Source organism: Chrysochloris asiatica, unplaced genomic scaffold (genome assembly GCF_000296735.1).
Source record: "Chrysochloris asiatica unplaced genomic scaffold, ChrAsi1.0 scaffold00125, whole genome shotgun sequence".
Taxonomy (NCBI): domain Eukaryota; kingdom Metazoa; phylum Chordata; class Mammalia; order Afrosoricida; family Chrysochloridae; genus Chrysochloris; species Chrysochloris asiatica.
The window spans coordinates 8,241,088-8,249,677 of NW_006408643.1; the positions used below are offsets into that span (position 1 = coordinate 8,241,088).

At 45.7% G+C, this 8,590-nt stretch overlaps 1 pseudogene; it reads left to right on the plus strand.

Annotated features, from left to right (window-relative positions):
- The window catches only part of LOC102841373, a 51,244-nt pseudogene that overhangs the window by 11,761 nt on the left and 30,893 nt on the right, over positions 1–8,590 (plus strand).

An 8,590-nucleotide genomic window follows, 5' to 3' on the forward strand; every position in this document is an offset into this window, starting at 1 on the left:
AATTGGGCTGTGAACTGCAAGGTTAGCAGTTCGAAACTACCAGCTGCTCCGTGGGAGAAAGATGTGGCGTTCTGCTCCGGTAAAGATTTACAGCCTCGGAAACCCTGTTCAGGGTCGCTATGGGTTGGAACCGATTAGATGGCACTTAACAACAAGAACAACAGCCCGACTCGTAAGCAGAGCTCCTTAAATCTTTGGCTATGTTTGTTGTTGTTAAGTGTTGTCGAGTCGGTTCCGACCCATAGCCACCCTGTATAGGGTTTTCCAGGAGCAGCTGGTGAGCTTGAACCGCCGACCTTGCGGTTCAAATGGCTTTGCAGTCTGGCGCATTAACCCACAGCGCCACACCAGGACTCCTGGGTATGTTTTTTAGGACATTATTGGATAAACTTGTGAAATTGTTCTGATGCCAGAAAGGTTTAAGACGGAGCACACTTGTGTGTATAAAGAGTGCAAACTTTATACACGCAGGTGTGCTACGTTTATGATCGCCAGTTATTGCGGGTGATCCAGAAGCAGGTTTCCTAATAATAATTTCACGTCTCTTTCCGGGTTTTTCGGATTGGGCAGAACAGATCCGGCTTCCTTCAAGTTGCGCACAGAGTCGCTGTGAGCTGATGCAAACTCGTGGCACTCTAACAACCACGCCTGCGCAGGAACGCTTCTCAGCATTTACCTAGCAGCCGCAAACCGGAAGCGGAAGTGAGTTCTCCCTTTGGTCTACAGCCGCGTTGGGTTGCGTTCCCCTCTGGGAGGCTTGTGGCTTCGCACGTGTTTTCGTTTGGCCTGCTCATTTCGCAGGTTCCCTTCCCGGGTCCTGAGCTGTTCCCATGATCCTGCGCACCTCTCGTCTCCCGAGCACCCGAACCTTCTCTCGCTGGGGAACCGCTGCAGCAGCCGCTTTCTGCAGAACGCGCTCGAAGCCTCTCAGGACGCTGGGCACCTGGGGCCGAGCTGCATGTGTATCTCGGTCCATTCACAGGTAAGATTGTGTGCAGTCTGCTGAGCAAAGTGTGGTTCTCAGAGCAACAGAGTCCACGTCGTCTGGGGGGTTGTGAGAAATGGAGAGTCGGTGACTCCTGAATTCTGGCCTGGGGTCAGTAGCTCGGGTCTCCATGTCACCTTGCTCCTGCCTCTCAACCCCAGCGCACCGGCTTCCCTTGTGTGTTCTCATTTTTCTTCCCGTCCTTCCGCAGTCAGACTCTCCCTAACACATACACTACATGGAACTTCTCCAACCTTAATCAAGCTTTGACTGTTCATTTACCATTTTTCTTTTTCAGAAGGGCCAGGATCAGAGCTCATCTGTCAGTTCGTCGTCCTGTGGTGCCTTACCTGTTGCTGTGTTGCTAGAAGCTTCTTCTTGTTGTTGTTGTTAAGTACCGTGGAGTCGGTTCCAACTCATAGCGACCCTGCACAGGGTTTCCGAGGCTGTAAATCTTTACGGGAGCAGAAAGCCTCACCTTTCTCCCGCGAAACAGCTAGCCCACGGTTATTTTAAATACCAGCAGGGTCACCATGGTGGACAGGTTTCCGATTAGCTTCCAGACGAAGACAGAGTAGGAAGAAGGAATGACAGATTACTTCAAAATATTTAGTCACTGAAAACCTTTGAGTAGTAATGGAACACTGTCAGATAGCACCAGAATATTGAATATTGAATCATGGTAAAGAGCACCAGAATATTGTCAGATGCAGTGCTGGAAGAGGAGTTTCTCAGGTTGGAAGAACAGTTGGAGAAGAGAGGGTCAAGTAGTAAAATGTGCAAAGAGCTAATTGCAAATGAACAGAAGAGCTGTTTTTGTTGTTAGCGTTAGGATAAGTTCTGGGCCACAAGGTTAGTTTGAGCCACAAAGTTGGTAGTTCAAACCCACCAGCTGCTCCTTGGAAACCCTGTATAGGGTCACTATAAGTCAGAACTGACTCAATGGCACTTCACAACAGTAGACACTGGCTGGCTGGTTCGTGTTCTTATGTATAAAAGTGAAACCCTGCCTGGGCTGCCACCAGCTTCATAAGTGTTGCCACCTTTCAGCCACTGTTACAGCCCTTTCTCAAGCCGTGACATTGAGGGTCTTCCTGCCAATCATATATTACAATAAACATGCTCTAAATGAAATGAAAAAAAAAATTGAAAGCACAGAGGTTTTAGCTTCAGATAATCAAAAAATGAATGAACCATGAGTCCATTGCCAAAACTTGAAAAATACATTTTCTTGAAATTTCACCCATGTTAATGTTCTGTAAAGCAACAGAAGTAAGTAGGTGAACTCACAACTCCAACACCGAACCCCTAATTCCCAGGAAGAAACTAGGTCCTAGTTTTCCAGTATGGCTAGACACTGGGTTTCTCATGCTGTGGGATAAGTAAATGCCTTCGTCTGTGATCTTATTTCCAGAAAGAAAAGTAACTTTGAGCTATAGGAGGAATAAAGATATGTGATCTGGATGCTGAAGTCTGTTCCGCCTTAAGTGCAAATGCCCTCTGGATGTAGCATGCCCTGAGCCTGGAGGAAGCCCACCCCCGGCCCTCTCTGCTCGCTCCACACTGTCTCCACCTGCCCTTCTTCCGGTCCAGATCTCCAGTGTGCTGCGGGGAGAATCGTCCAGTCCAAAACTAGTGTGCTGGGGACCTGGGGCGACCAGCCTGCACCTCCCTACGTACGTCTCAGGCCTGGTGTGTGGACCAAACCTTGTCCATCTGTCTCCAAGCTGCCCAGGGCTCTGCGTCCGCTCCCGTGCCTCTCCTTGAAGTGACTGCTTGGCTTAGAGACGACATTCACACAGACGTCTGGAAGCTGGAGCGAGGAGATGGTGAGTTCTGTGGAGAATGGCACTGGATATGAATTGTTAGGGGACCAGCTGTGTGCTTTGTGCTGACATCTGGTTCCTCGCTAAAGACAGTGACTGAGGACGCCAAGGGACTGAGCCTTAGGAGGCATCCTGGTACCCTGCTCCCATGTCATTTGACCTGTCTTCTCTCTATAGACATAGTTTTTCAAGCTTTGGATTCTTGATATGACTCAGAGCTGGCCCCCTGAGCGTTAATATGCCCACACTTGGCCTTGGGGCTCTGTGTTGAATGACAGGCCCCTGAGCAGCTCGGAGGTGTAGAACGTAGAAGCTGACGCCAACGCCCCTCACGGTCCCCTCTCCCAGGCACTGGAGCTTTTTCTCCGCTTGTCACACTGTTGTGGGTTAGAAAGTGGGGAGTATCTGTAGACCGAGACCCTGGTTATAGCATCTTGGGTGCTGTTGGTGCTCTCCTGATGGTACCAAAGGTCTGAAGCTGCAGACGGGGCCCACCTGGATCCTGTGTGGGACCTCCAGTCCCATGCCCTCTGCTTCCTTCCCCCAAAGTGGGAGATGCTTGAATCCCTCATGAGATCCTTGTCTTTCACATATACTTGTGAAGTGCCATCGAGTAGGTTCCAACTCATAGCGAACCTATATAGGGTTTCTGAGGAGCAGCTGGTGGGTTTGAACTACAGACCTTGTGGTTTGCAGTCCAGTGCTGATCCTACAGAGCCACACCAGGAGTCCACATATATTTGGTGGTGGTTGGTTATGAGCTGTGGAATTGGTTCCGACTCATAGCGACCCTGCACAAGGTTTCTGAGACTTTAAATCTTTACGGGATCAGAAAGCCTCATCTTTCTCCCGTGGAATGGCTGGCAGGTTCAAACTGCTCATCTGAAGGTTGAAACAACTATGGTACCTGGTATTTAATCCCTACAATTTTTTAAAGTGTCCTCTTTTGCCAGAGAATCTCAACCTAGAAGATGAGTGTATTTAAGTCGTTGGGTTAAATTGAAAGAAAATTTCTAGATCACTTCGTTTGTTTCTACTGAGAACTTTTTCACTTCAGTGGATATGAGTATCTCTAACATAGAAGAATGATTCTTTTAAAAAAGTTACTCTAAAGTTTGCTTAAATCTTGAGAAAGATCTTAAAGACTTTCATGACATTTAACAAGTCAAGCCAAACCCTAGTTTTTAAAATAATGTCGTGTTGTTGTTAAGTGCCATGGGGTCAGTATGACTCAGCTACCCTAGATAGGATTTCCAAAGATGGGCTGGTAGATTGGAACCCCTTAATTGAGAGTAAATGGATGTTCAGGTTCTGATATCCCTACTGATTGCACTTAGGAAGAGCTCTAATGTGTACTTTTGTGATTTGCACAAGTACTAGGCTGGTTTTGAGGGAGAGAGATAGGACAGTCTCCTTCCACAAAAATTGCAGGCTCGGAAACACTACGGGACGGTTCTCTACTGTCCTGTGTTCCGTATTGACTGGGAATTGAGTCCGTGACTCCACAAAAATTAGGCCCTAAATGATTACATTTTAATTTGCTTCATTACAATGGATGTGAATTTATAGTTTTTAAAAAAAGTTAATAGGTTAATTTTTATCATGTTTTAAATTTTTTAAATTATATTTTTACTAGAATTAATGTTTTAACACTAGGTAATACCTTTAAAGTTCAAAACTCAATGTGAATCTTAAAATATTCTACATAAAGATTTGATTCTACTCTCACCTTCATCCAGCCCCTTTTCCTTCCCCTAGGTTCTTTGGAAGAACCCCTTTATTGCCCCTAGAAGCATCCTCCTAGTGTTTATAGAAAGCATGCAAATATAATTAGAAACTTTTATTTTCCCTACTTTATTACACAAAAGATGTTATGGATTTTACAGTTGATAAAGGACAAGTGCTCATGGTCATCCTTTCATACCAGTACATACCTTTGAGTCGATCCCAGCTCGTGGCAACCCTGTATAGAACTTCAAAGACTGTAAATATTTATAGGAACAGTCAACCTCATCTTTCTCTTACGGAGAAACGCGTTGGAGTTTTCTACATGTTAGTGTCTGGAGCTGTAGTTTATCCATGGGCCTGTGTTTGTCTGTTCCCATCAAAGGGCATGGAATGAGTACTCTCCCTGGCCACAGGAAAGCTTCCAGGGTTTGCGTGGTTCCGGTGTAACATGTGCTCCCATGGAGTGCTCCTCTGCTCATTCTTGCCCAGGCTCCACCAGGTCCTGCACAGTAACTCTGCAGATGTAGACCACAGCCATGTTCAAGTTTACCAGGAAATGCTCATGCCTTTCCCAACTCTTCCCACCCATACACTGCGTATATGTGTGTGACTCGTCCATCTGCTAAATGTTTGAGCTTGTAAAGGGTGTGGAATGCTGTCTCTCTGAATTTCTTTGGAATCTTACCTTACACTGCTTTACTCCTAACAAGACTGTGCATCTTTCCCCACTGTTCATTTGTATTTCTGTGACTATTTAGATCTTCTTAAAAGACTTTAAGGAGCTTTGGTGGTACTGTTGGTTAGGTGTTGGATTGCTAACTACAAAGTTGATGGTTCAAACCCACCAGCTTCTTCATAGGAGACTGATGAGGATGTCTACTCCTGTAAAAATTTCCAATCTTAAAATCCCTCTCTAGACTTGCTGATAATCTTAATGGACTCGATGCCTGTGAATTTGTTTGTGTTTGTGTTAAAAACGATGTGAATTTTTCTCCTAATATCTAACCCATCTTTTCATTCATTTTCCTTGCCTTTGATGGATAGTTGTAATTTTAATATTGAATTGAGGAATATATTCCCATTTGTCTTAGCCTTAAGATTTTTTTTCTCTAGACTGATGTCCTAAGATCATTTGCTTATAATCTCTAAACATGTTATCATTTTGCGTTTTCATTTTTAAGAATAATCTACCTGGAATTGGAGTACATGTTGTTGTTTGACAGCAAGTGAGTTCTGATTCATAACAACCCTCTACAGGGCTCCGGAAAGCTGCTGGGGATTTGAACTGTTAAGTTTTAGGTTAGCTTATCCTAAAGCACTTGTTGTTGTTAAGTGCCGTCGAGTCGGTTTCGACCCATAGCGACCCTGTACAGGGTTTCCGAGGGTGTAAATCCTTACGGGAGTAGAAAGCCTCATCTTTCTCCCGCGGAGCGGCTGGTAGTTTCGAACCACTGACCTTAAGGTTCGCAGCCCGATTCATAACCACTATGCTACCAGAGCTAGAATAATTGCTCCAATGAGATACTTAGTTAATTTTTACAACTAGCAAAGGATTTCTTCAGAGTCATGGCATCTCCATGTGTTTCAGAGGAGAACTGTCCAGGGTTTTAAAGTGGCTGAGTTTTTGGTACTAGATCTACAGACTTCTCCTCAGAGGTGCCTTTGAGTGTACTCAAAGCACCACGCTTTTATCTGGAGCCCAGCAGTTCATCCTTTGCACCACTGAGCACTCCATTCCGTCGACAACCTCCCATAAACTGAAGTGGCGTCAGCGTCAGAGGAAGCCTCATTAACAGCCTGCGATATGCAGATGGTACAACCTTACTTGCTGAAAGCAAAGAGGACTTGAAATGCTTACTGGCAAATTTCAAAGAGCACAGCCTTCAGTATGGGTTGCACCTCAATGTAAAGAAAATAAAAATCCTCACCACTGGACCAATAAGTAACAATCACCATAATAAAGGAGCTCTGGTAGCGTAGTGGTTACGAATCGGGCTGCGAACCTTAAGGTCAGCGGTTCGAAACTACCAGCCGCTCCGCGGGAGAAAGATGAGGCTTTCTACTCCCGTAAGGATTTACACCCTCGGAAACCCTGTACAGGGTCGCTATGGGTCGGAACCGACTCGATGGCACTTAACAACAACAACAACAAAATAATAAATGTAGAAAAGATTGAAGGTGTCAAGTTTTATTTTGCTTGGATCCACCATCAATCAGTAGTGACAAAGGCAGCAGTCCAGTCAAACGACGTATTGCATTAGGCAAATCCTCTGCACAAGACCTTTTTAAAGTGTTCAAGAGCAAAGATGTCAGTTTGAGGATTAAAGTGCACCTGGCCCAAGTCATGGTATTTTCAACAGCCTCATATACATCGAAAAGCTGGACAGAGAATAAGGAAGACCGTAGAAGGATTGATGCATTGAGTTATGGTGTTGGAGGAGAATATTGAAAATACCATGGACTGCTAGAAAAACAAACAAATCTGTGCTGGAAGAAGTACAGTCCGAATGCTTCTTCCAAGCCAGGGTTGACCAGACTTTATCTCTTGTACTTCGGACACATGAAGAGGGATTAGTTACCAGACAAGGACATTGTGCTTGGTAAAGTGGACGGTCCGCAAAAAAGAGGAAGCCGTGCAACAGCACAGATTGGCACAGTGGCAGCAGCATTTGTGAGGTTGGTGTAGGACTGGGCGGTGTTTGGTTCTGTTCATCATGTGCGCTGTGCGTTGGAAACGACTCAGTGGCTCTCTGTAGGTCTGTTGTACTGTCATGGCTGCATGTTTCTGTGAGTCTGGAAACTGTTCCACTGGCATTTTGAAAACCAGCAGGGAGGGTTGCTATGAGTCAGAACTAACTGGACAGCACTTAAGAACAACAGCGAGTGTACCCCAGGGCTTAAAGATTTCATTGGAGCTTCTAGACTAAGACACACTAGTGAGAAGGAGAGGGGGACTAGTTCTGAATGCTTCTTGTTAAGTACTGTTGAATCAGTTCCAACGCTTAGCAACCCTGTATAGCAAGGGTGGGGAACATCTGGCCCGCCAGCTGTGTAAGGCTCACAAAATGATTTGGTCTGGCCCTGCCAAGGCAAGCACAGGTGGGAGTCAAAATTCAGTAAATGTAGGAGATTTTCTATAGCAACATACATGAATGTTAGCTGAATCATAATAATTACAACATAACTTTTCAGGGACAAGCAAGGAACGTCCCTTATGGGATAGGTAGGACACGTATGAGTGCAAGATGGGACAGACACGGATGTTTCTCGTCTGCTGCCAGCGTGCATTGTGGTGACTCAGTGCAGTAAGTGGCAGGCCGGCTGATGAAGATCCGAGACCACAGCCTTCAGTGTGGGCTGCACCTCATTGTACAGGAAACAAAAATCACCACGGGACCAGTAAATAATGCTGTGATTGTTGGGAGCAGCTGAGCCGAAGGGCCCTGACATGGGGCTAGTTTAACCGAAGGAGTGCAGCTGAACAGTTGTGGTCCAGAAACTCAGGCTGCTTCCAAGTCAAGATCCTCCCCGCCCCCCGAGGAACTTGCAGGGCTGTCTCAGGGGAAAGGGACCTTGCTGCAAGGTCTTTCCTTGTATTTACCTATGTCCTTCGGCTCAGCCTGCACAACATTCTAGCCGCCCTATCTCTGTTTCCCTAGCAACTACATCCTTCTGATAAAGTCCCGCTTACTGCATGCATCAAAACACCAGACATTATTCTTTTCCTTGCCCCCAAGCACCTCCCCTTGAGCTGTGTATATAATAAACTCACTGCCTTGGTCTGTGTTGTGGAGTCTCCATCAGAGTGTTGTGTCCCACCTGGTTTTAACTATACTATAGTTCAAATGTGTCTTGTGTCTTTTATTTCTCATCTCCCTCCGCCCCTACTTGGTTTTAATCTCTTTGCATGGGTCACGGAGATAAGCCAATTGTCGGACTCAGCAGTTGGCCCCAGTTGTGTTGGCTCCAGCATATGATAAATTAGGAAAACGTTGTCAAAGCCTTTATTTTGCTTGGATCCAAAATCAACACTCATGGAAGCAGCAGTCAG